Below are 26,107 nucleotides of genomic sequence, written 5' to 3' on the forward strand. Positions count from 1 at the left end.
ACTCAGTGTAGTGGAGAACGAAAAAGACCAAGGGTAATTGTGCAGTCAGACATGAAATTCTCTGATCAGTGGCAGACATGCCGCCAGGACAGTTCATAGGATTTTGTTAATGATATACAGAACTTTGCTAGCAGGGATTAAGAGATGATTATCGCTTTGTATAAGGTCATGGTTAGGCCCACATCTTGAGTTCTGTTTGTTTGTTGTTTGTTATTTGGTTTTTAGGAGCATTAGCAACTAAGGCCATATTGCTCCGGGGATATGCGGTGGTCATTCCCTGACCTTTCCGCATCCTCCGTATTTGGTGGTCACGGGCTCGAACCCCAGTCTAATCAAGAAGCGTGTCTTACGCACTGCTGCTCCTGTGCACCTGGCTACGGAGGCACCTCCTTGAGTTCTGTATACAGGTCCGGAGGCCTCACTTTAGGAAGTGATGTAGATATAGAATGGGTGCAGAGAAGAGCAACCAGACTGGTGAAGGGAACAAAAGGGTGTCTTACCTAGAGAGGCTTCAGTTCTGCAAATTGCAACATCTCAAAACTGGGCACCTGTGAGGAGATCCGATTGAGGTGTTTAAAGCCTTGAATGGATTGAGTAAGCTAAACATTAATGGCTTTCTTCCACATATGAGGAGACATAAATTTCAGTTAAGGAAGGATGGATGTGCAGAAGTTTGACTTCAGCCAGCTGGTGGTTGATTGTTGGAACAGGCTCCCATCTGTTATTGTGGAAATGGATGGGTTGAATAAATTCAAGGAAGAACTAGACAAATTCTTGGAGGGTACGGATGGGTGAACTGTGTAGTTTTTTTTTTGGCTGATGGTATATAAGCATCTTTTTTGCACCATTTGCCACTACTACTACTGCCCCTCTTTCATTAAGAAAAAAACAAATTCATTCTCTCTTATATAAAATATAATAAAACAAAATAAGAAATTATTAATCACTGTTTTAAAAAAAATTAAGCAATCTAATCAGGAAATAGGAACTTAACCATGGTTAATCTAAGGGGTATGATTACCCCCCTCCTAAATATAATACCACTGTCTCACCCTGACATGTTTTGGTGATTGCTAGAATACAATTAGCATTGTGTGTCAGGCTCAGTTAAAGCTTTCCCTCCAGGGCAGTGGATAACCTAATAACTCTAAGGACAACAAAGCCACCTGTAGCCATTATACATGAAATCTAACCTGATTCTAATCAAACTCAACTAGTCTTGCCACTTGTTAAAACTGAAAAGCCTAATTACTAACAAATAAAGAAACGTAAAATTACCAAATCATTTAGAAGGAAAAACTTAGCACACACAACATTTGAATAAAATGCAATTAAAAACTGTACTTTTTTGTGACAAGATTTGATTATTGGAAATATAATGCAGATTTTGAAAATATAATGCCAAATATATTTAGTACTTAGTTAATTGTTTATAGCAGTTCTCTTGTTTGAAATCATTTTTGTTTACCAGATGCAAAATTTAATTCTGTTTTTACCTAGAATTGTTAATTTATAAGAATCTAAAAGCTTAAAGCATTCATAAGAATCTAAAAGAATCTAAGCAAGGTATAGAAATTTCTGTATTTCTTTCTGCAACACTGAATTATACAATCATGAAGCATTGCAGGATCATCTAGACAAAACTTCAGTTATAGCTCGGATGCAGCATGGGTTTGTTCAGGGGAAGTCTTGTCTGACCAATTTGATTGGATACTATGATGTGGTCACAAAGGAACTGGATGCAAAGAATAAATTTTGATATCATATATTTGGATCTTAGAAAGGCTTTTGATACTGTTGCACATAGAAAACTGCTGCACAAACTGGAGCAACGTGGCACTGGAGGCAAATTCAGGGTTCAGTGTTGGGTCTATTGTTATTTTCTGTATTTATATCAGGCTTAATGTCCAAGTTTCCAGATGATACGAAGGTTGGCAGGGTTGTTAATGATACTAATGACAGTACACTGCTGCAACAGGATCTAGAAAAGTTGAGCAGATGGGCTGAGAGGTGACAAATGTAAAGTACTACATATGGGAAGCAGTAATCCCAGAGTAACGTATCAACTCTGTGGTACCACACTGCCAGTGGTTGAGAATGAAAAGGGCCTGGGGATAATTGTGCAGGCAGATATGAAGTTTTGTGACCAGTGCAGATGGTCTGCAAGAGTAGGTCTGTCAATGATATACAGGAATATTTCTAGCAGGGATAAGGAGGTGATTATCCCCTTGTAACTGCCTCCGTAGCCGAGTGGGCAGGAGCGGGAGTGCAGTAGCACACGCTCTTTGAGTAGACCGGGGTTCAAGCCCCTGACTGCTGAATACGGTCGATCTGCCAACCCGCACTGGACCAAGCGTGGCAGATTATGGTCCATTTCCCTCAGCATGAATTGTTGAGGAGGCTTCCACCCTGCAGTGGGTTGATAATGGCTGCACTTTACTTTACTTTACTTTTTATCCCCTTGTATAAGGCAATGTTCAGGCCACACCTTGAGTATTGTATACAGGTCAGGAGGCCTCATTTTAAGAAGGATGTAGAGCTGTTGGAACGAGTACAGAGAAGGGTAACAAGATTAATGAACAGAACAAAGGATTGCTCTTATGAAGAAAGGCTTAAGTTTTGCAAATTACAGCGTCTGGAGACTAGGCACCTGCGAGGTGATCTGATTGAGGTGTATAAAGCCTTGAATTGTTTGCGCATGCTCAACGCTGATGGGATTCTTCCTCTTGCTCAGAATAATCACCTGAGAGGGCATAAATTGAAATTTAGGAAAGACGGTTGTAGGGTAGATGTGTGGCAGTTTGCCTTTAGCCAGCGGGTGGTGATTTCTGGAACAAACTTCCATCTGTCGTTGTAGAAGTTGATAGCTTAAATAGATTCAAGGCAGAACTTGACAAACATTTGGAGCAAGGGGATGTGTGAAATAAGGGTTTTTTTTTTTTTTTTTTTTTTTTTGGCTGATGCTATATAAGCTTCCTTTCTTGCATCATGTGCCTTATTGCTAATGCTAAATACTGAGAAAGAAAGACAGGAAGAATTATCTAATCCTGCAAATTGCTGCTATGGATAAAGGGATGGTTGAGTGGGAGAAGACAGAGTGGTAATCAATGGACACTGCTCTTTGTGGACTAATGTTATTAGTGGAATTCCCCAGGGTTCAGTGTTGGGTCCATTGTTGTTTTCTGTATTCATCAATGATATTGATGATGGTATATCAGGCTTAATGTCCAAGTTTGCAGATGATACAAAGGTCGGCAGGGTTGTTAATGACACTAATGACAGTACGCTGCTGCAACATGATCTAGAAAAGTTGAGCAGATGGGCTGAGAGGTGGCAACTGAAGTTTAATATTGACAAATGTAAAGTACTGCATATGGGAAGCAGTAACGTATCAACTGCTTAGAGTAACGTATCAACTGTGTGGTACTACACTGACAGTGGTAGAGAGTGAAAAGGACCTGGGGGTAATTGTGCAGGCAGATATGAAGTTTTCTGAGCAGTGAAGACGGTTTGCAAGAGTAGCTCATGGTGTCTTGTCAATGATATACAGGAATATTTCTAGCAGGGATAAGGAGGTGATTATCACCCTTGTATAAGGCAATGTTCAGGCCACACCTTGAGTATTGTATACATGTCTGGAGGCCTCATTTTAAGAAAGATGTAGAGCTGTTGGAACGAGTACAGAGAAGGGCAACAAGATTAATGAACAGAACAAAGGATTGCTCTTATGAAAAAAGGCTTAAGTTTTGCAAATTACAGTGTCTGGAGACTAGGCACCTGCGAGGTGATCTGATTGAGGTGTATAAAGCCTTGAATTGTTTGAGCATGCTCAACGCAGATGGGATTCTTCCTCTTGCTCAGAATAATCACCTGAGAGGGCAAAAATTTAAATTTAGGAAAGACGGTTGTAGGATAGATGTGTGGCAGTTTGCCTTTAGCCAGCGGGTGGTTGATTGCTGGAACAAACTTCCATCTGTCATTGTAGAAGTTGATAGCTTAAATAGATTCAAGGCAGAACTAGACAAACATTTGGAGCGAGTGGATGGGTGAAATTAGCATTAGTAGAGGCATTTGATGCAAGAAAGCAAGCTTATGTAGCATCAGCCAAAAAAAAAAATAAAAAATAAAATAAAAAAATAACCACTTCCACTTCACCCCTCTGTTTGTTCGAAATACCTGTCCAGCTGAGCCTTAAACTTATTTAGGCTATCAACCTCCACAACAAGGGATGGAAGTCTGTTCCACCAACCAACCACCCACTGGCTAAAGGCAAATTTCCGCACGTCTATCCTACATCTGTCTTTTCTCAATTTGAATTTATGCCCTCTCAGGTGATTATTCTGAGCAAGAGGAAGAAGAAGAAATGAGAAGGGTGTGTGTTTCTCTTTGTTTTTTTTTTTTGGCTGATGCTATATAAGCTTTCTTTCTTGCATCATGTGCCCTTGCTAATGAATTATAAAAAAAAAAGAAAACTGTAAATTATATAAGCACATTAAATGTAATTCCTACTCTTTTCATTACGTTACGCCACTTCACTTCAAGTCTAAAACAAGTGATAGAAATAACTCCAAAAATGTTAAGTATACGTTTAATTACCTATTTCTTGGTTAAAAAAATTTCAGCTTATACACTTGCTTATGATTTCAGTCAGAGCTTTTAAGCTCTCCCCCCCCCCCCCACTCCACTTCCAGGAATGCCTGATTTGGAAAATTCTAAGAAAATTATATTCATTTTCTGTTTGGCAGCTTGAAATCACTCATTCCTCATTGTCATATTAACAATAAGAATACTTTATTTTAAAAATATTGGAATTGTGAATTTTTGAGCATTCAAATTCAAGAAAAAATAAAATATTATACACATCTAAATCAACAGTAAGTTTGGGATCACAATTTATTTAAATCTACTCTCATTTTGCATAAACTACAGCATACATACCGAAATTCATTCTGTGATGCAGAAGACTCTCTTCAATGGAGGATAAAAATCTATAAATTACATATTTTGGTACCTCTTTACATGATTAGGCCACTGATATCAGTACTGCCTTGCAATAATGTAGATTTAAGAATTTACTGGTCTGTCTGTCTGTCTGTCTGTCTCTCTCTCGATGCAGCATAAGCCTCAGGTTTCTTTGCACCATATGGCTAATAATAATATTTCACATTTAAAATACAGTATAACATGAAGTTTTCTGTCCATATCAAAATTTGGAGGGACAGATGAAATGCTGAATATAGAGATTGGATAGAAAAAAATGGACTGCAGTGGTCAGAGTTACTCCCCTGCATTTTTCATGAGCTGGCCTAGACAAATCAAGAGATGACAGCATTGCAACACATGGCAGGGTTGGAACATGGACCTATAATAATTTCATTGTGTCTTTTGTGTAATTTTTAAATTAATAATGTAACCCCCTCCTTTATCATCAACTGCAGTTAATAGGATTCAACTGGGCCCCTTAAATTGTTTATATCAATATCAGGCCATTCTGAAAACAATTTTGCCCATAATTCATTCTCTCTCAATTTTCATGGATGCTGTTATGTATTCACTTTTTGTTCAAGACAGTCCCATACATTCTCTATAGAAGATAAATCTTGTAACTTGGCTGGCCAATTTAAATGTCTTACCACATCCTTGTATTCCTCATGCCAGTTTAAAACAGTAGAGGCCATGTGAACTTAACACCTGTATCATGGAATACAGGTGTATCAAAATCAACCGTCTCATACGTTCAGCAAAAGGCACATTCTGATCATCCACACCATCTGCATAGCCAATCTGACTCATCCTGCTTGATATTTCCAGTAGGAGACCCAGTTCATAATAATTAAAACACCCTCAAAGCATCATCGACCCACTACATGCTTGTACGACACCTTGCACACAATTGGATGAAATGCCCCAATACTTCTCCTATGAACTTGGCACCTGGTTTCATTAGAGCACAAGCAAAATTTGGATTTGTCAGCCAACATCACAATTTTCTGATCAACAGATGTCCAGTTTTTATGTTTTTTTGTCCAAATTAACCAGGCTTTTTATGCACAGCTGTTAATGTTGATCTTTTTTTGGGAACCCTAATCCAGATATCTATGTTATGAAATTCTTTTGGCTTGTTCTCTCAGAAACTGGTGGCTGATAAGGAGTACTTAGTTAATTGTTTATAGCAGTTCTCTTGTTTGAAATCATTTTTTGTTTACTAGATGCAAAATGTATCGCTGATCATGACCATGTAGCACAGTCTTTCAAACAATTCTTCCACTGATTTCTGGTTAATTTCTACTTGCATCATTCCTTAAAAACTCTTATTATTGTTCTTTCTGAAAGACCAACAAATTCAAGTACCTCATTAAGGTTATCCTTTACACCTGCCAAATGCTATCACTCCTTTTATGCTACTCACTAACACCTTTTCTGCAGCCTATCTTTCATGGTGGAAACCTTTACTGCTTCAGTCACAGCAGGTACACCTGAAAATAGAGAAAACTGATTACCTTTATACCCTAATTTAAGTGCTGCATGCAAACAAGCATAAAAATACACATGTTCAATCTGTTATATGCCCTAAATACCATAAGTGCCTAATTTTTTTTGTTCAGTATCTGTATGTATATGCACACGCAATTTAAAAATATATAATTTATTATATATTTTACTGACAACCAATGTATACTCTAATTTAGTACCTACAGGTGGCAAAATCTTAAACTTGATCAGCTTCTCAAATCCATGGCTGACACTAGCGTCTGTGACGCCTGAGGCAAAACCTAGTAATCTTAACACGCATATATATACAGTATATGCAGTGTAGCACAATGCCTACTTTAGATGACACCTGTGGCAAGTGTCTCACTTGTGCACCCCTAGCAATTGTGACTAATTTAACATTACATGTTAAATTAGTCACAATAATGAAATTAGTAAATAAAATTAATTGGTTTATAATCGTTTTCATTTTTGCCATAAAACCCTAAGTGAGTTTATTATGTCAATGATATAGGGTATTTCATAACATATGGGCCATACTTTCAGGATTTATTCAGGAGCTAAAAACAGTGATAAACGTTCACATAAACATGCCCGAATCCAAACAGTTATACGGCTATGGTTGTTTGAATTTTAAACAATGGCCATGAACTTTTCAATAGTAAAAAATAATAAGAATAAGCAAATGTATCTAGTATGAATAAACATTTTTGTAAGTACATGTCTGGCATAATAAAAATCAAATTGTGGGGTGTTTTTGTTTTTTTTAGTTAGTACCCTACATGCCCCACATTTTACACATACAGCTACATTTTTACTGTTTTTTTTTTTTTTTTTTTAAAACAAACTAAACTTAAAAATTACTCTGTGTGCATATTTTTAATGCAGTTATGTAGTAATAAATACCATACAGTAATAAATCAATTCCAAATCACTATTTAAAATATTAAAAAAATAGGAAAGAAAGCTTTAAAAGAACCTTGAACAGAGCTGCACCAACCAGGTGGTGAAAGTGGTGTACCACACCAGGGCAACAGAGACTAAGAGGTTGTAAAGACCAATGTTCTGTAAACACTAAAACAGAAGTGCAGAGACTAAGGAGACTAAAAGTTCAATGTATCAAAGAATGTGTTTTGTCATATTTTATATTAACAAATAATGAATTTTAAATTTAACTTTTTTTTTTTTTTTTTTTTCAATATTTCTCACATGTCTGACGGAAGGAAATGACTCTCTGGTTATGAATACAGAAAAAAAAAAAAAAAATGAAATAAAAAAAGCAACAAGTTAGATTACCAGGTTTCTGGATATCCAGCCACAGCCAGATCCATCGACTTCAATTTCCTCTAGCTTTACTACTATTGATGAAGAAACTGAAACACAAATTATTACCTGTCCAAGATGTTGACATTCCAATTCAGCAAGAAACACTAGGTGCAAGTAAAGCAAATTCAGATGAAGAGGAAAGTGAAGATCACCATAGTGGTATAGAAGATCAACTAATTTCACTCAGTGATCCCGGTAAATGCCCACAAATTTTAAATAATAAAATAAGAATGCTGTTAGTTGAAAACAAACCAGAACAATTAAAAAAAAAAAAAAAAAATTTGATTTTCCAAAAGATAAAAATAGAGGGAAAAAAAAAAAAAAAAAAAAAAAACTTTTCTATTGAATACAGTATTACACTAAAAAATTACAAAATTGTGAATCACTTTTGCCAATTGGTTACTGTATTTGATTTTGCAAAATTATGTCTTTTGTTATCATTGTAATATTTTAATTGTAATATTTATAGTTTAATATTAAAAAACATTAAACTATTAATTTTATTTTTAATATTAATTAATATTAATTGTAATATTTTAAGTTTATAGTTTTATTTTATTGTCTACACCAAAGCATAATAAATGTATTTTCGTTTATATTTAATATATTTACTTCATGTATCATAATACATGTTATTTTGTGTTTAAAAAATAAAAATATATATTATTTTGAAAATATTTTTTTTAATTTCCAAAAAAAAATTGATATAAGAAAAATGACCGTGAGGGGTAGAGGCGGCAATACGAAGTTTGCACTAGGGCAGCTATATAGCCTAGCATAGCCCTGACCTTAAATATACATCAACTGTAACATATTACTTCATCTATAGCCCTCATGGGTATAACACAGTGCAAATAAAGCACTGTTCATCCCATATAAGGTGGAAAAGGCCTGTTCAAATGCTATCAATGAATTGAAGAATTTTTATGGGCTTTTTTCACCAGATGGCTGAGTTAGTCTGTTGTCAGGTGAGGGTATGCTATGAATATTGGAATTGTCTTATAATTATTATTAATAATCCAAGTAGATTTTAGATTATTTTATAAAAATTGTCAATTTTAAAAAATTTGTACTGGGAGTGTAGCAGCTACTGTTCCTACCACTGGTTATAAATCTAAAAGAAGCAATAGGATGTTTATGAAATTTAGCTATCTAATAAAGATATGGCAAATTAATATTTATAATCTTAATTTTTATTAGAAGCCTTAGCAACTAGAGTAACAGTGAAATTATTCTCTAGTTCTATAATATGTTTATTAACATTTTTAAAATTAATGAAATAAGGTATATAGTGCAAAATTACTTTTAGAATATCCTGATCAGTTGGTGTCTCAAATTTGGAAAGTCTGCTTTAATTGTGGGAATAATCAGAAATCATATGGTGCCAAATCAAGAAAAATAAGGTGGTATCTTGCAGGAATGTTTTTAGCAGTCAAATATTTCTGGACAAGTTACACATGATTCTATCATTTTCAATACAGATGACAAATGAGCAAAACAAGTGTTCACTGAAAGCAGTTTTCCACTAGACTGATGCATAATTAGTTAAAATATAGTGCACAAATTCTCAAAAAATGTCATCATCAGACCCGAAAAATACATGTCAAAATCTTAAGGTGAACTTTAAGAATTATAAGATTATTCAACAAACTTTGTATAAATATTCTGTTATAGAAAGAAAAACATTATTAACTGATATAATTTAGCTTTAAAAAAAAAAGTGTTCCAGCCCTTTCTAATTCGTTACACAAGGTACGATTGTAACCAGGTAGTCAAAATCATGTACAGAGTTATGCGTGCAGAATGTTCAAATCCATATGATGCCTCAAAATATGGTTATATTTCTTCTTTTCTCCTTTGCAAACTCCTCTGACCAGTGCTCGATTTAGATAGTGTTGGGGCCCTGGCACACAAATATAAAAAAAAAAAAAAGCACTTTATTCCTTACAGCAACTTCACTAACACAGGTCCACTCTCTCGCCCCCTCTTCCCAACCCAGTCACCTTGAACAATTGTGCCCCAAGTAGAAATCCAGCCTCTCCTCAGCTATGTGACTGTCCTGGAGTATAAACAGAAAAGCTATTTAATTTTAATGCACCGAATTAGATTTTCTCAATACATGTGAAAATCTTAAGGTGAACTTTAAGGAATTTTGACAACACTGTATTAAAAGCACGTGATGCATTTACTTGACACCACACCCAGGTTGTGGTGTCAAGAAACCTGTTTCAGATATTCCTGCCAAGAAGAGCAGAAATGAATAAAAATATCCAATTTTTTTTTCTTTTTTGTAAAATATATTAGTTAAAATTTCAAAATTTATTCCAACTTGAATCAATGTGACAGTGCCGTGATGTGACACGAAAGATATAATAGCTGATTTTTATGGAATTGTTTAACTTATTGACAAATTATTCATTCTTCTCTCAAGAAGAGTTTTAAAATGCAGATACCTTGGAAATGTCTAAAAATAAGCATATTGTTCCATATAAAATCAACTAAACATGTAAAATTACTCAATTTAATTTAATAATTTTGATTTAATACAGTTAAAATTACATTAATTATATTAATACTGTAAACAAACTGGCTAATTTTAGCACATGCTACCAATTCTAATTAACTTTTAAATTAGCACAGGAAAAATAAACTAGAAATAATCGTTTTCTGTTCTTTTATTTATTACTTTCTTGCCTTTAATGATAAAAGTTGCCTTCCACAATTTGTAATGTAATCAAATAATAAATATTAATCTTGACATTTTTGCCTAGTTAGGTCACTTTTGAACACACAGCTTCCTCCTCTATGCCAACTTCACACAGACTGGTTTAACATTGGCATAGACAAGGTATATATTCAAAGTCCATGCCTTCTTATCAATGAGCTAAGTAATCCTGAACATGTGTGCATTTACTCTGATCAAATGACAAACAACTGGAATTTGTCCATCTGAAATGGACAAAATTACAGAGTGACAACAGAATAGCCAAAAAACTTAACTTCAATAGCTGCTGGATACTTTTTTTTCCCCATATCAAAATTACAAAATCACAATATTAAAAAAAAAAAAAAAAAAAAAACAACTAAATAATGTTCACTGCATATCTTGTTTATCCAATTCTATTTATATGTGTACTTAAGAATCTTAGAATATTACATAACAGGTGGTATAAATATTGTGGAATGCTTTCATAGCCATCTCCAAAAGAGATAAAGAGCACAGATATGATTAGCAGTTTTGTGAAATTATTATTTCATTTTTCTGGTTTAACTGGACTAAATGGAATGATAAAGTGAGTTTGGTTTAACATATAACATAGTAATTGTGATTTGTGTTCAATGATATTGGTGCAGTTTTACACTTTTATATTCACTAAATTTAAATTCATTCATTCAGAATTCACTAAATTAATACGTCCATTTATAAATAATAGTAGGCTACCTGCAAAAATGGACTCTTGTGGGTACCTTGAGAGTACCTGCAAAAATGGACTCTTGTGGGTTCCACTTACATTCCTCAGGTTTTGATGCTATTGCCACAATCACAGCATTGTAATGCAAATAATTCCACCACCACCAGAAATATAGCTGATGGTGCTGCATGACAAATAAACAGCATAAGAAGTGTTTTATTCCCCTTCTCCCCTTCCAAATAAAAGTCATCTGAAACATGACTTTTATTTGGAAGGGGAGAAGGATGGTGGTGTTCAGAAAAAAAGAAATGGTCAGAGATGGAAAGAAGGAAATTGAAGATTTTCCTCACATGCCAAAAATCAACTTCATGCACCACAGCTCTACATGACCGACACAACCACTCTTCTTCTCTCTTTACAAGTACAAATTCTTTAGTGAATTCTAGAATTTTGTATATAATTTTGGGCCAGCTTTATCTTTACATATCACTATTTACAGTGAATAAATGCAAGCTCTTACCTATATTACTGAGTTTTTTGTCTTTGCCTCACTGCACCAATTTAAAGTGCTAAATTCTAATACCAACTTATAAAGTTAAAGTATTTTAAAGATTAAAATTGTTATTTTAAGAAATGTAAACTAAAAATGCACTTTGCATCTTGAAGTGTTTTGACTCACTATGGCAGTATTGAGTATTACTGCTCTTCCTTGATTTCTCTATTAAAAATTCACGAATTCTACATTAAAAGGAACAAAAGTGATCACATGTGACTATGGGTTTTAGTATCACTAGCGAATGGGTTAGGTGGAAAGTTAACTTTTAGAGTTAAACTTATTTCTACTAAAGTTTATTATGACCATTCTTAGAAACTCTGACTTTATGTCCTTTCTAAAATGCAGGATCACCCAGACAAGACTGCAGTAATAGTTCAGACATAGCATGGGTTTGTTAAGAGGAAGTCTCGTCTGACAAATTTTATTGAATACTACGATGTGGTCACAAAGGAACTGGTTGCAAAAAAAAAAAAAAAAAAAAAAAAAAAACTTTTTTTTTTGATATCATATACTTGGATTTCAGGAAAGCTTCTGATACTGTTGCACATGGAAGACTGCTATACAAATTGGAGCAGTATGACATTAAGGGAAAGTTGCTGCAATGGATAAAGGGACGGTTGAGTGGGAGACGGCAGAGAGTGGTAATAAATGGACACTGCTCTACGTGGACTAACATTATTAGTGGTGTCCCCAAGGTTTCAGTGCTGGGCCCATTGTTGTTTTGTTTATTTATTACTGATATCGATAAAGGTATATCAGGCTTAATGTCTAAGTTTGCAGATGATACAAAGATTGGCAGGGTTGTTAATGACAATATGCTACTGAAACAGGATCTAGAAAAGTTAGGCAGATGGGCTGAGAAGTGGCAACTGAAGTTTAATACTGACAAATGCAAAGTACTGCAGTAACCCAAGAGAAACGTACCAACTGCATGGTACTACACTCAGGGATGGAGGTGGAGAATGAAAAAGACCCGGGGGTAATTGTGCAGTCGGATATGAAGTTCTCTGAGCAATGCAGACAGGCTGCCAGAGCAGGTCATGGAGTTTTGTCAATGATATATAGGAATTTTGCAAGCAGAGACAAGGAGGTGATTATACCTTTGTATAAGGCAATGGTCAGGCCACACCTTGAGTACTGCGTACAGGTCTGGAGGCCTCATTTTAGGAAGGATATAGAGTTGTTAGAACAAGTACAGAGAAGGGCAACAAGACTGGTGAAAAGAACAAAGGGGTTCTCTTACCAAGAGAGGCTTAAATTCTACAAGTTGCAGCATCTGGAGACTAGGCAGCTGCAAGGTGATCTGATTGAGGTGTACAAGGCCTTGAATGGTTTGAGTAGGCTCAATGTTGATGGGATACTTCAGCTTGCTCAGATTAAGAACCTTAAAGGGCATAGGTTCAAATTGAGGAAAAACAGTTGTAGAATAGGTGTGCAAAAGTTTCTTTAGCCAGGTGGTAGTTGATTGTTGGAACAGACTTCCATCTGTTGTTGTGAAAGTTGATAGCTTAAATAAATTTAAGGCTGAACTAGAGAAACATTTGGAGTAACCAGATGGGTGAAATGGGAAGGTTTTTTTTTTTTTTTTTTTGGCTGATGCTTTATAAGCTTGCTTTCTTGCATCATATGCCTCAACTAATACTAACTTGTTCTAAAGGCACATATCTGAGATAAAGGAAATGACAACCTGAATGATTTGCACTTTCAATTCACTTAGCGTATTGTTGAAACCTATAATTCTTTAATGCTGTAGAACTTTTGCTGAAAATACAAGGGCTGCACCAAAATTTTGTCTATTCTGTAATAGTTTGAAAATGGAGGGCAGCATTGTGCATAAGATACAATGGTGTGTTACTGTGTATTGAGTTCCTGAATGCAGAAAACTCTATACCTACTGGGATCCACTGATATTCTAACATTTATGGAGACATAACAGACAATGTGAGCACAGTTAAGTGGTGTGTTAAGCATGACAATGATGATGACAGTAGTTTTAAGGACATACCAAGGGTTAGGCCATCCTCACACTGCAGTAATGGTCAAAAATGAGGAGAGAGTGGACAAATTGATTCATGAAGACTGACACATTAAGAGTTGGGAAATGTGTATGACAATGGGAATGAGCTTCAATGCACCGAAAATAATCCTTGACAATCTGGGATACAAGAAGTTGTGCGCTAGGAGAAATTCCATGAATACTAATGTCAGATCACAAGGAGCAGAGTGCAGGTTGGTATCATTTTCCTTAGCATCACCACCACTGAAGACGAGAAACGAGTACGCTGCTATGAATTGGATTCCCTGGTAAAGAAGAAATTCAAAGCTCAGCTATCCACTGTAAAAACTGTGTTCCAATTTTTGGACAAGAAAGGGACTAACCTTGTGGATTTCCTACAACAAGGGGAATACAATCAATTCTGCTTGCTATGTGGAGAAACTGAACAAGCTGACAAAATGAATTGCAAAAATGAGGTCAGAAAAGAAAGGAAAATTTCTCATTCAGCATGACAATTCCAGAACTCTGTATGAATATCCTGACAAGGGAGAGACCATTGCAGAATTTGGGTGGATTGTTCTACCACATCCCTCATACAGTCCTGACCTTGTGCCATCAGACGTTTTAGTTCTATGAAGGATAGCCTTTGTGAGAAGCATTTTACCAATTATGATGCTGCCATTGCAGCATTTTTGAATTTTGGTGGATCACAACAGCCAACCATTCCTTATACATAAGTAATTCATCAAAGGGGAACTTGGCAGGGAAGGGAGATATTTTTTTAAGGCTTAGAAAAAAAATATTAAAATATTTTTTTTTCTAAATATTAGGAAAAAAAATACAGTCCACAAAAACATTATAACATATTTTCAACATAATAAAAAACAAACTCAACCGGATAAGAATTTAATGGGAACATACGTGTAAATTACAAGTACTTAAAAATCAAGTAGGTGAGATACAGAAGAACCTGGTAGTTCACAGTTTTGTCCTCCACTGATTAGCTTATTCATGATTATGGCTGTTTATAGCCAATGTTTTCAAGGTTGTAGGATGCTTTTCACTATTAGTGTCTTGTCTTAACAGTTTAGGGTTAGGCTTCAAAGAGCCTGTTACTACCTCTCAAGATGCCATTGGTTACTCCTTGGTCATCCACATTCTCTTCTCCCTATTGGCTTATAATCTAGAGCTTGTTGTGGTAGTCTATTATTATTCATTCTTTGCAAGTGATTAAGCAAATTTTTCTGATAATTTTCTATTTCATTTACTATACTGGTTACATTTAGTTGTTTTTGTATGTCTGTGTTTTTCTTTTGATCCAGTCTTGTTATACCCAGAAGGGGTCATACAAATTTCATCTGTGTTGCTGCTAATCTTCATCTAACTCTTTCCTTAAAATACAATTTTCACTTCCATATTTAGTATTTAAGAGCTGTTTTTGATGTGATGATATGTAGCCTTAGCTGATTTCTCTAGTCATCTGTTTATCCCATGTTAGTCATTATTATTCCATTCATTTCACTGTAGGTTTGCATTTGGAATTCTAAATCATTCTTATAGTGCAATATAATGTTCACAAGGTACTTAAATTGCAAAACTCAGTCTATTTTTCCATCAAGTTCTGTCTTTACTGATTGAATATTGTTTCCACAAATTCTCATTGCTTCTGTCTTTGTCTTAGATATTTTCATTTTATATTTCTTAACTAATCTGTTCAAGTGACTTGCTGCAATTTGAAGTTATCTTCTAATGTAGCAATTAAAACTTGGTCAACTGCATACAGTAGTACTTAATTTTAAGTCCTTTGTTAATTTGGATTCCAACTGATTCCTATTCATTTAAGATTTTGTTTACATAAATGTAAAAGAGCACAGAGCAGAAACCACACCCTGTTTCACACCTTTATTTGTTGTAATAGGCCCCAAAAATTGATTACCTGTGAGCTTAATGACTACTTTTGTATCTTTGTATATGATTTTTATTGCTTCTATTAGTTGTGGTGGTATATTGGAAAATCCTGCAAGGATTTTCCAGAGTATATTACAATCAAGGTTGTCATATGCTTTTTCATAGCCAATAAACAGAATGAAAATGGGCAGTCTTTTCTTTTTTCCAGAATTTGTTGAATTGTAAAAAGAGAATTTGTGCAACCTCTTCCTTTTCTGAATCCACATTGTTCTTCTTCAAGATAATTTTCTGTGAATGTAGTTAATTTATTCTTTAAAATGTTTATATATAATTTGGAAGCTGTCAAGAGTGTGTTATGCCTCTATAGTTTTCACATTTATTTTTGGCGCCTCCGTAGCCAGATGGGTAGGAGCAGCAGTGCATAGCACATGCTTCTTGATTACACCGGGTTCGAGCCGGTGACCACCAAATATGGAGGATGCGGAAAGGTCAGAGAATGACCACCGCATATCCCCCCCAAAGCAATATGGCCTTAGTTGCTAATGCTCCTAAAAAAAAAAAAAAACAAATAACATTTATTTTTGTTTCCTTTTTCATGGATGTTTATTACTATTCCAGTTCCCATTCCCTTGGGATCTGCTCAGATTTCGGCAGATTCCAAGGGATTATTGTTAAAACATTCCCTTGGGAAACTATGAATATTGTTTTAGAATATTGTTAAATAACATTAATAGTTTTTCTTTTAAGCAATGGCCATTGTATTTAAATAGTTTCACACATATATCATCTATACTTGGAGTTCTTCTGTTCATACTTTTTAAAAACTCTTTTTCTAGATCGTCTTCTAAGGTTATTTCTTCTGTACTTCCCAGTTTATTACTAATTTCATTTTCCTGTTCCCTGTTAATATCATTATCTGTTTAGTGTCCTTCATTCTATAATAATCTATAATAATTTTTCTCCCCTTCTTTTGGGATTAAGATCATTTGCTATTGACTGAAGTTTTTTGAATACTTTGAAGCCTCTATTTTTTTTTTATTTGTTTTTTTTCCTCACTATTAGATTCATGATTTGATCATACCGTGATCTAAAGTTATCTGGAAATTGTTGGTCATATGTAACCAGTGGGTAACGTTTCTTTGTTGTGCATTCATTGCCACGGAAGTGCCTGTTACTTTGCTGAGCGATTTTATTTGCTGGTAAGAAACACTGATTTTAACCAAACTGTGGTTTAAATAATTAAACCACAACAATATAAAATATATATATATATATATATATATATATATATATATGCCTTACTGTACTTGACATTTTTTAACACATCTTGCAGGTTTTTTTCTTTGAGAGGATAGGTTTAATTAAAGAAAAATTGTTTTATATTTTAAATTAAATATTTTTTAATTCACCTTTTCCATATTATTGTTTATTACAGAACAATAAAGTAAATTCAGTAAATTGGGAACTAATTGTGTCACTGTACATCAGTTCTTAAACTTTCGTCACTCAAGTCACACTTTGGGTTAAAAGATGCTATATTCATGGCACATCTAAAGAGTGATTGCCACTGAACCAATGGGAAAATCTGGAGTTTTTCATAATCTCACAGCAGCATGAATTTGCAATCTCACAAAGGAAGTGACCTATGAATACCACAGGTATTCATAGGTCACTTTGAAATACACCACTTCTAAGGCTATACAGCTTCTACTATATTAAACTGATGAAATAATAGAATAATATACACAAATATTGATTATTATTGCATTATTTTTCATTTTATTACATATTATTCTAATCCTCAATTATTAAATTTTTTTTTTTTTTTTTTTTTTATCGCTATCAAAACTATCAGTATTATGTTTCAAAATATTTAAATGTGTGGGAAAGGAAGATATTAGGAAAATCTCTGGCCCCGTAAAAGTTGGGGAAGAGTAGAAAATAAGGACAAACCAAGAGCTGAAGGAACTAGGATATAGTAGGAGTGATAAAGAGCTCAAGACAGATGGGCAGGCCATGTGATATGAATGGAGGAAAACAGATGGCCTAGGAAAGAAACGGAAGGTCAACTGGGAGGAAGACCGAGAGGGAGGTGGATGGATGACATAGAGAACGACCCATGACAACCTAGGGTGAGACGATGGAGAACAATGGCCAGGGAAAGAGAAGGCTGGAGGAAAATCATTGAGGAGGCCAAGGTTCTACAAGGATTGTAGTGCAGTGGAGTAGGTAAGCAGTATCAAAACCATCAGTATTATGTATCAAAATACTTTATCAAAAGAATGCAAGTGTCCAGAATTCCGCAAAAAAACAGTAACTTAAATACACCAAACAAAATAAACTAAAGTAAGGTAGTTAGGATAGGATTAATGGACACAGTAAAGGCAAGTATAAGGCAACAGTTAGTCCAAAATATGAAAAATATAAATTGCAAATAAAAACCTTAACCTATTCATATATACAAGTGTAAACAATAAGACTCAGTTATTTCCTGCACTTATCTATATCAGGAAGGCCATAAAATTTCTTGAGTACTGCATATCTGAAATGCAGGTCTGGAAACTTCATTTTAGGAAGGCCATGAATCCATTGAAGAGAGATGAGATTAGTGAGGGGAACAAAAGGGAACTCTTACCAAGAAATATTTCAGTTCTGCAAATTTCATAATCTGTAAACCAGGCAACTGCAAAGATCTGATTGAGGTGTTTAAGGCTTTGAATGGATTGAGTAAACTAAATGCTGGTGGCATTCTTTCTCAGACATCAAATGAGGGGACTAATTTATATTAAGATGGGATGGTTACAAGATAAATGTATTCCCTCAACCAGCTACTCTCTGACTGAAAGCATAAATTTGCTTTCGGCTAGCAAGTAGCTGATTGGGGGAAGGGAAAAAGCTTCCATGTGGTGTTGTGGAAATGGGTAGTTTTAATAATTTTAAGGAAAAACTAGATAAGTTCTTGGGGGAAGGTGGACAGGTGATATGGGAAGTTTTTTTGTTTTTTTTGCTGATGCTGTATAACCTTGCTTTCTTGCATTATTTGCCACTACTAATACTAAAAGAGCAACCAAACAGGCAGTGACAAGGTGACACATTATTACTGGTTTAATGACACATTATTACAGCCTATGGGAAAGTCTTGGGGCACAGACTACCAGTTGGTCATCACTATTATAACAATAGAGATAAGTTTACCAAAACCTATACACACAACAGTAACCAAAAAAAAAAAAAAAAAAAATGAAAGCAGAAATTCTTAAAAGTTTTAAAGAGAAAAACAGGCAAAATAAGGCAAGAGAAAAACAGCAACTCAGGATTCAAACCTTGTGAAATACCTTCGAAGAAAGTTATTAATCCTTAATTGTGGAAAAGATAGCATTTATATGCTAGTGAGATCCGGCAGACCCCACTAGCATATATAAAGTAGTACACAAGTGCATTTGAACCAATTACTCTATTTTAATTGGGCAACTGAAATGGAAGAATGTTCTTTGATTTATCATCTTCCTCTGTAGAGAATCAAGGAACAATATGAAGATGATCTCTATTAGCAAAACTTTTAGCTTTAGAAGATAATCTTTTATCACCATTGTCATCTGGAAAGGAATGTCTTCAAAATATGTTTTTGAGATTATATCTTATAAAAATTCATACTACAATCAGTTTTGTGTACAACTCATACAAAGTATGAGTAAATTGGTACAGGACAGGTTTTATAACATGGAGACACTAAAACTTCCATTTCCAACTAGCAAAGAATCAACATTTAGTAGTCCTCAGGCTATGCAATAAACATTTTGGCCAAAAAGCACTTCAAGTCTAACCACATGGAAGCAAAAAGCCTTTAGTAAAATTAAGCAAGGTCAACAATGTAAAGTTTCCAGCAAAAAGAAAGATCAGTTTGATTAATTTTTTAATATTTTCATTCTAGATAAGAACCTCTTGTTGAACTCTTCCACAAATCATCTTGGCATGTTGCAATTCTTTTAATAAAGTGCACTGCATTTAGAAAGTCAGCAGTTATGGGGGTTTTATATGGAATTAAAACTTTTTGTTCCAAGGGATGCATGCTGTTGCACAAAAAGAGACGGACTGGCCATAAGACTTACTGGGAAAACCGATGCTTTTGGCCATAAACACTAGTGTGAGGCCACTACAAGTTTTCCCCAGTAAGAATTTTTGAACCAGTCTGCCTCTGCACAAATAGACATCAAGCTTGGGAAAGAGACTCAGATTACATTAAAAGGCATGTTTATAAATCATTTTACATTAATGATAATATGTTCTTGTTTATACTCCCCGTCAATCAATACAAATGTTAATCATATTTAGCAGTCACGGGCTTGAATCCCGGTCCACTCAAAGAGCATGTGCTACTGCACTCGTGCTCCTGAACACTCGGCTATGTCAGGCCTAATCACCATGTTAGCCTTTCCCATCCAAACTCTTAAGTTATATAAGAACTCTGAGTCTGTGACAGTTGCTTTACAGAAATTCCATTCCAAAAGATACAAGGAAGGTGGAACTAGCCAAATATCATGATCTGGATTATCCCAACTATTTTAAAAGGTTTGAGTAAATAGAATGTCCAACAGCTTATTCTAAAGTGTAAGGTCAGATTTACAATAGTGCAGTGGCACAGTTTCTTCAGGGCTCCAATAAGGTGGGATGGCACCAGAAAAGCTTACTTTAGGGCACTAGAATATATACACCAGGTCCCAGACTACCTAAATCAGCATTTATGAAGTGGGAGAATATCAACAACCACTAAAGTTGTCACCAGCAATGAAGAGCACATCAATTAACTACTCATACACACATTCAAACTAACTTGGCTGTTCCTCCACTGAGCAATTGGCCACTTCACTAACAGATGGAATGACCACTGCTTTACAATTTCACATTAATCAGGCATTCTAACTATGACTGCATTGCAAGAACTAATATCTTACACTAGTATTCTTATAAAATTCAGTAAGTGAAGCAACTGCTACTATAAGATATACCAAAGCATGAAGTACTCATTACATGAGCGTTTGCAAACACTAAGCAGGATGAGAACAGGTTGTTCAATGGGGTTTTTTTTTTTTTTTTATGGTCAAACCCATTTTTCACTAAATGGGGAAGCAAACACCAACAATTGTTGTAATTGGGCAGCAGTTCTTACTGAGCAATTTTTCTTTAAGAAATACTGTACCACTATTTTGAAAACCTTCATGGTCATTGGTCAGCAATATTTTGCTCTTTAATGACACACTGTCATAATCACAATATGACATATACACCCCCAGGGGCTCATATCTGGTGAGTATGGGCTCGGCGCACCCAGGGTCCTGAGCTGGATATCATCATTCTTCTTTTTCTTGGTGATTCCTTTTGACTCTCTCTCTCTCTCTCTCTCTCTCTCTCTCTCTCTCTCTCTCTCTCTCTCTCTCTCTCTCTCTCTCTCTCTCTCTCTCTCTCTCTCTCTCTCTCTCTCTCTCTGAGTAACTCGGGATTTTTTTTTTTTTTTTTTGGCTGGTGCAGCATAAGCCTCAGGCTTCCTTGCACCATGTAGCTAATAATAATAATAATATATCATAAACATTCATATCATCATAAACATTCATGCATAATTATGAGAGCTTCCTTGGACTCAGGGGAGGTAACCATGGACTGGAGATGTGCAAATGTGACCCCAATTCACAAAGGAGGATCAAAGGCTGACACAAGTAATTATAGACCTGTGAGTTTAACTTCTGTTCCCGGAAAATTAATGGAGGCACTGGTTAAAGAAGCACTGCAGGATCATCTAGACAAGACTTCAGTTATAGCTCGGACACAGCATGGTTTTGCTAAGGGGAAGTCTTGCCTGACCAATTTGATTGGATACTATGATGCAGTCACAAAAGAACTGGATGCAGGGAATAACTTTGATATTATATACTTGGATCTTAGAAAGGCTTTTGATACTGTTGCACATGGAAGACTGCTGCACAAATTGGAGCAGTGTGGCACTGGAGGCAAATTGCTGCTATGGATAAAGGGGTGGTTGAGGGGGAGAAGACAGAGAGTGGTAATCAATGGACACTGCTCATCGTGGACTAATGTTATTAGTGGAGTCCCTCAGGGTTCAGTATTGGGTCCTTTATTGTTTTCTGTATTTATAAATGATATTGATGATGGTATATCAAGCTTAATGTCCAAGTTTGCAGACGATACGAAGGTTGGCAGGGTTGTCAAGGACACTACTGACACTATGCTGCTGCAACAGGATCTGGAAAGGTTGAGCAGATGGGCTGAGAGGTGGCAAATGAAGTTTAACATTGACAAATGTAAAGTACTACATATGGGAAACAGCAACCCCAGAGCAACGTATCAACTCTGTGGTACTACACTGACAGTGGTAGAGAATGAAAGGGAACTGGGGGTGGTTGTGCAGGCAGATATGAAGTTCTCTGAGCAGTGCAGACGGGCTGCAAGAGTAGCTCATGGTGTATTGTCAATGATATATAGGAATTTTTCTAGCAGGGATAAGGAGGTGATTATTCCCTTGTATAAGGCAATGGTCAGGCCACACCTAGAGTACTGTATACAGGCCTGGAGGCCTCATTTCAAGAAGGATGTAGAGCTGCTGGAACGAGTACAGAGAAGGGCAACAAGATTAGTGAATGGAACAAAGGGGTGCTCTTACGAAGAAAGGCTTAAGTTTTGCGAATTACAGTGTCTGGAGACTAGGCACCAGCGAGGTGATCTGATGGAGGTGTATAAAGCATTGAATGGTTTGAGCATGCTCAATGCTGATGGGATTCTTCCTCTTGCTCAGAATAACCACCTGAGAGGGCATAAATTCAAATTGAGGAAAGACAGATGTAAAATAGATGTGCAGAAATTTGCCTTTAGCCAGCGGGTGGTTGGTAGGTGGAACAGACTTCCATCCCTTGTTGTGGAAGTTGATAGCCTAAATAAGTTTAAGGCTCAGCTGGACAGGTATTTCGAACGAACAGAGGGGTGAAGTGGAAGTGGTTATTTTTTATTTATTTATTTTACTTTATTTTTTTTTGGCTGATGCTGCATAAGCTTGCTTTCTTGCATCAAATGCCTCTACTAATGCTAATGCTGCATCATTTTGGTGCACAAGTAGCCCATGAATGACCAGCTAGTTGCCGCAGACTTCATACCAGCTAATTTTGCATATATGGGGGGAAACCAACATCTTTCTCTCCCACATACTGGAAAGTTGCAACAATTCCAATAAGCATTTCCTCTGTAAGCAGGATAAAAGATGTTAATAGAGGTATGTTATAGGTCAAATAACTCTGAGTAGTATGACAAAATCTCTTTAGGCAACGTAAAAGGGATAGCAAATAAACTTCAGCAATTATCAACCCACTGCAGGATGGAAGCCTCCTCAACAATTCATGCTGAGGAAAGTGGACCATAATCTGCCACGCTGGTCCAGTGCAGGTTGGCAGATGGACTCTATTTAGCAGTCGGGGGGCTTGAACCCCGGTCTACTCAAGGAACACGTGCTACTGCACTCCTGCTCTTGACCACTCGGCTACGGAGGCCTTAGCAAATATGACTGTCTTATTATGGGAGACTTCAACCTACCTGTTATAGACTAGAACACGTGGAACAGAAGAATACTATATGGTAACAGATTCTTTGAACAAACTAGATAAATGCTACTTATACCCAGCATATCATAGAGCGAGTACAAACTCTAATATCCTATCTAATCCTCAATAATGGACCTAACTGTATCAAAAACTTGACAGTGGGGAAACCAATAGTAGGTAGTAACCACAATACCATTAAATAGATTGTATCTAAAGAAAGTTGCACAGTAAAAGGGTAAGAAGAATCATCAATTTCAAGATGGGGGGGATACTATCACAGAATGATATATTTCTTAGGCTTGATTAAATGAGTGATTACTGTAATGAGTCAGATACAAATATGCTATGGGAAATGTTCTATAGATTTATATACAAAGCCACAAACTTATTCATTCCACTGGTCAAATTCCATAAATGCAAACACCAAAAAATGGATGGCAGGCAAAATTAAGAGTTTGATTGAGCAAAAGAAACAAGCATAGAACAGATAGTCACATTATTTCAATTTGCATAAGCATCATAGGAGAATAGGTAACAAAGCCACTGATGGGGCTAAGACTGGTGAAAGCTGGTTATGAGAAAGGACTAGCAAAGAGAGCTAAGAATGGGATAAGGAATTCTTCTCATATGTGAATACAAGAAAGATGAGTGTATCCAATGGGTTACTTAACTGATTGCAATGAAAGATTCATAGAAAGCCTAGCAGAAAGGGCAGACGAGTTGAACAGATACTTCTCATACATATTTAGTCAAAAGCAAGCACAAAACTCTAAAGAATATTAAAGAATCAGACTGCTGTAAAAAAGGGATAATGATCTCAGAGCAGTATTTGTTATAAAAAATACTGAGATTAAAGGAGGGCAAGAATCCAGGGGAAGATGCCATATATTCGTTGTAATTAAAAAGGCTGCATTAGTACAGCCTTTTTAATTACAAGTGAATTAGTGTAACTCAATAATTCAGTTGTAATTAGTGAATTACAATAATTCAGTGTATCAATGTGTTAGAAATGCTAATAAGAGCATCATTGGACCCCAGGAAGATTTCCTTGGGCTAGAGAAGTGCTAATGTCTCCCCATTCAATGATGATGCTGTGTGGTGCTAAACAGGCAGTAACCAGGGGCCAATAAGTTTGACTTCTGTGATAAGGATGATCATTAAGTCTATAGTTAAGAATGTAATTCTGAACCATCTCAACAAGAATCGTTATCTTCAATAGATCCCAGCATGGGTTTGTAAAGGGGAGGTCATGTCTGACAAATCAGTAAATTACTATGATGTAGTCATTAAACAGTTGGATGCAGGTAACAAATTTTGGCTATTATACTTGTATATCTATACTGTAGTAAAGCTTTAATACTGTCTCTTATGGAAGGCTACTATATGAAGTTAAAGAAGTTGGAGTTACTGGTAAGGTCCTAAGCAAGATCACAGGTCAGCTAAAAGGTAGAAGCCAGCAGGTTGTCATAAATGGTCAGGCATCAGGCTGGACCAGCATAACAAGTGGGATCCCTCAGAAATCAATGTAGGTCCCCTACTTCATATTTTCATAAATGACATTAATGAGGGCATCAAGGGCTAAAAGCAGTTTAAGATGAAAGACTTAGGTTTTATGATTCAGTCTGACATGAAATTTTCCATGCAGCACAAACAGGCAGATAGGAAAGCACACAGTGTCCTATTATGATTTATACGGTTCTTTGATAGTAGGGAGAAGGACATCAACTACTCCTCTTAATGAGATAGGGGTTAGATTGCATCTGGAATATTATACTCAGGTCTGGAGACTGCACCTAAAAAAAGACAGAACTTCTGGTGAGGATTAAGAGAAAGAGACGGGCAACCAAATTGGTGATGAGTGCAAAGCAGTGCACATAAGAATAGCTTAGAAAAAAAATGAACTACAAATGTTTGACGACTAGACATCTAAGGAGAAATATAATTGAGGTGTATAAAGCACTTAAAGGATTGATTGAATAAAACAAATGATGGGAACTATTGTCCCTCACAAGTGAAATATGAACCAGTTGACACAAATATAAAATCTCCGGAAATCACAGATTGGATCTCATGAAGTTCACCTAATGCTGTCAAATATTGGACTGCCTCTCAATATGGTAAAAGCAGCAGAGATGGGAGAAATCCCAAGTGCCGTCTGACACGAACATACTTTATGGTAAAAGTAGTGTCTGGCTAAGCTCAAGGCAGAATTCGATGACTACCTTGTGGGAATGGGAGTATTATAAATATTTTATTTTAATTTCATTTAATTAATTAATTAATTTATTTATTTTTGGTTGATGCAGAAAAAATTCACTTCCTTGCATCACTTCGCCTTATAAATACTGTCTATAATCAGTACAAGGTCATTATAATATCATACCTATATCCAGTGAAGGATAATATCATGCCCAAACTCAGTAGTGGAATATGGCAATTGACACACTGAGCAGTTACTGTTGTAAACTTATAATGCCTCATATATCTTACTGACATCACTGGTGCATGAGCACCTCCTTTCAGTGATATCTGAAACTAAAAAAACCTAATTTTGTTCCAAATGTCACTAAACAGTCCTATTTAGTCCCACTGGTTGAATTTTCATTAACTGAATTGAGAAACTAAATTTTTAATTGAATTCTTCATAATTTTTGATGCTTTAGGTGAACACCAAAATGAATAACTTTGCTTACAACAGTTTTTTTTATTTTTTTTTATTAATTATTGGCACATCAGCTTCTGTGGCCATAATGCACCTCCCAAGGTTTTTGTATTATCTACTCTGATCCAAGCCAGAGGCGGGATTCGAACCCAC

At 35.7% G+C, this 26,107-nt stretch overlaps 1 protein-coding gene across 3 annotated transcripts in view; it reads right to left on the reverse strand.

Moving 5' to 3' along the window:
* LOC150088777 (cAMP-dependent protein kinase type II regulatory subunit-like) overlaps nt 1-26,107 on the reverse strand; it is a 342,430-nt gene that overhangs the window by 307,550 nt on the left and 8,773 nt on the right. The gene's annotated exons all lie outside the window — the stretch shown is intronic.

The sequence above is a fragment of the Mastigoproctus giganteus genome, chromosome 3 (genome assembly GCF_048544385.1).
Source record: "Mastigoproctus giganteus isolate SK-2022 chromosome 3, ASM4854438v1, whole genome shotgun sequence".
Classification (NCBI taxonomy): Eukaryota; Metazoa; Arthropoda; class Arachnida; order Uropygi; family Thelyphonidae; genus Mastigoproctus; species Mastigoproctus giganteus.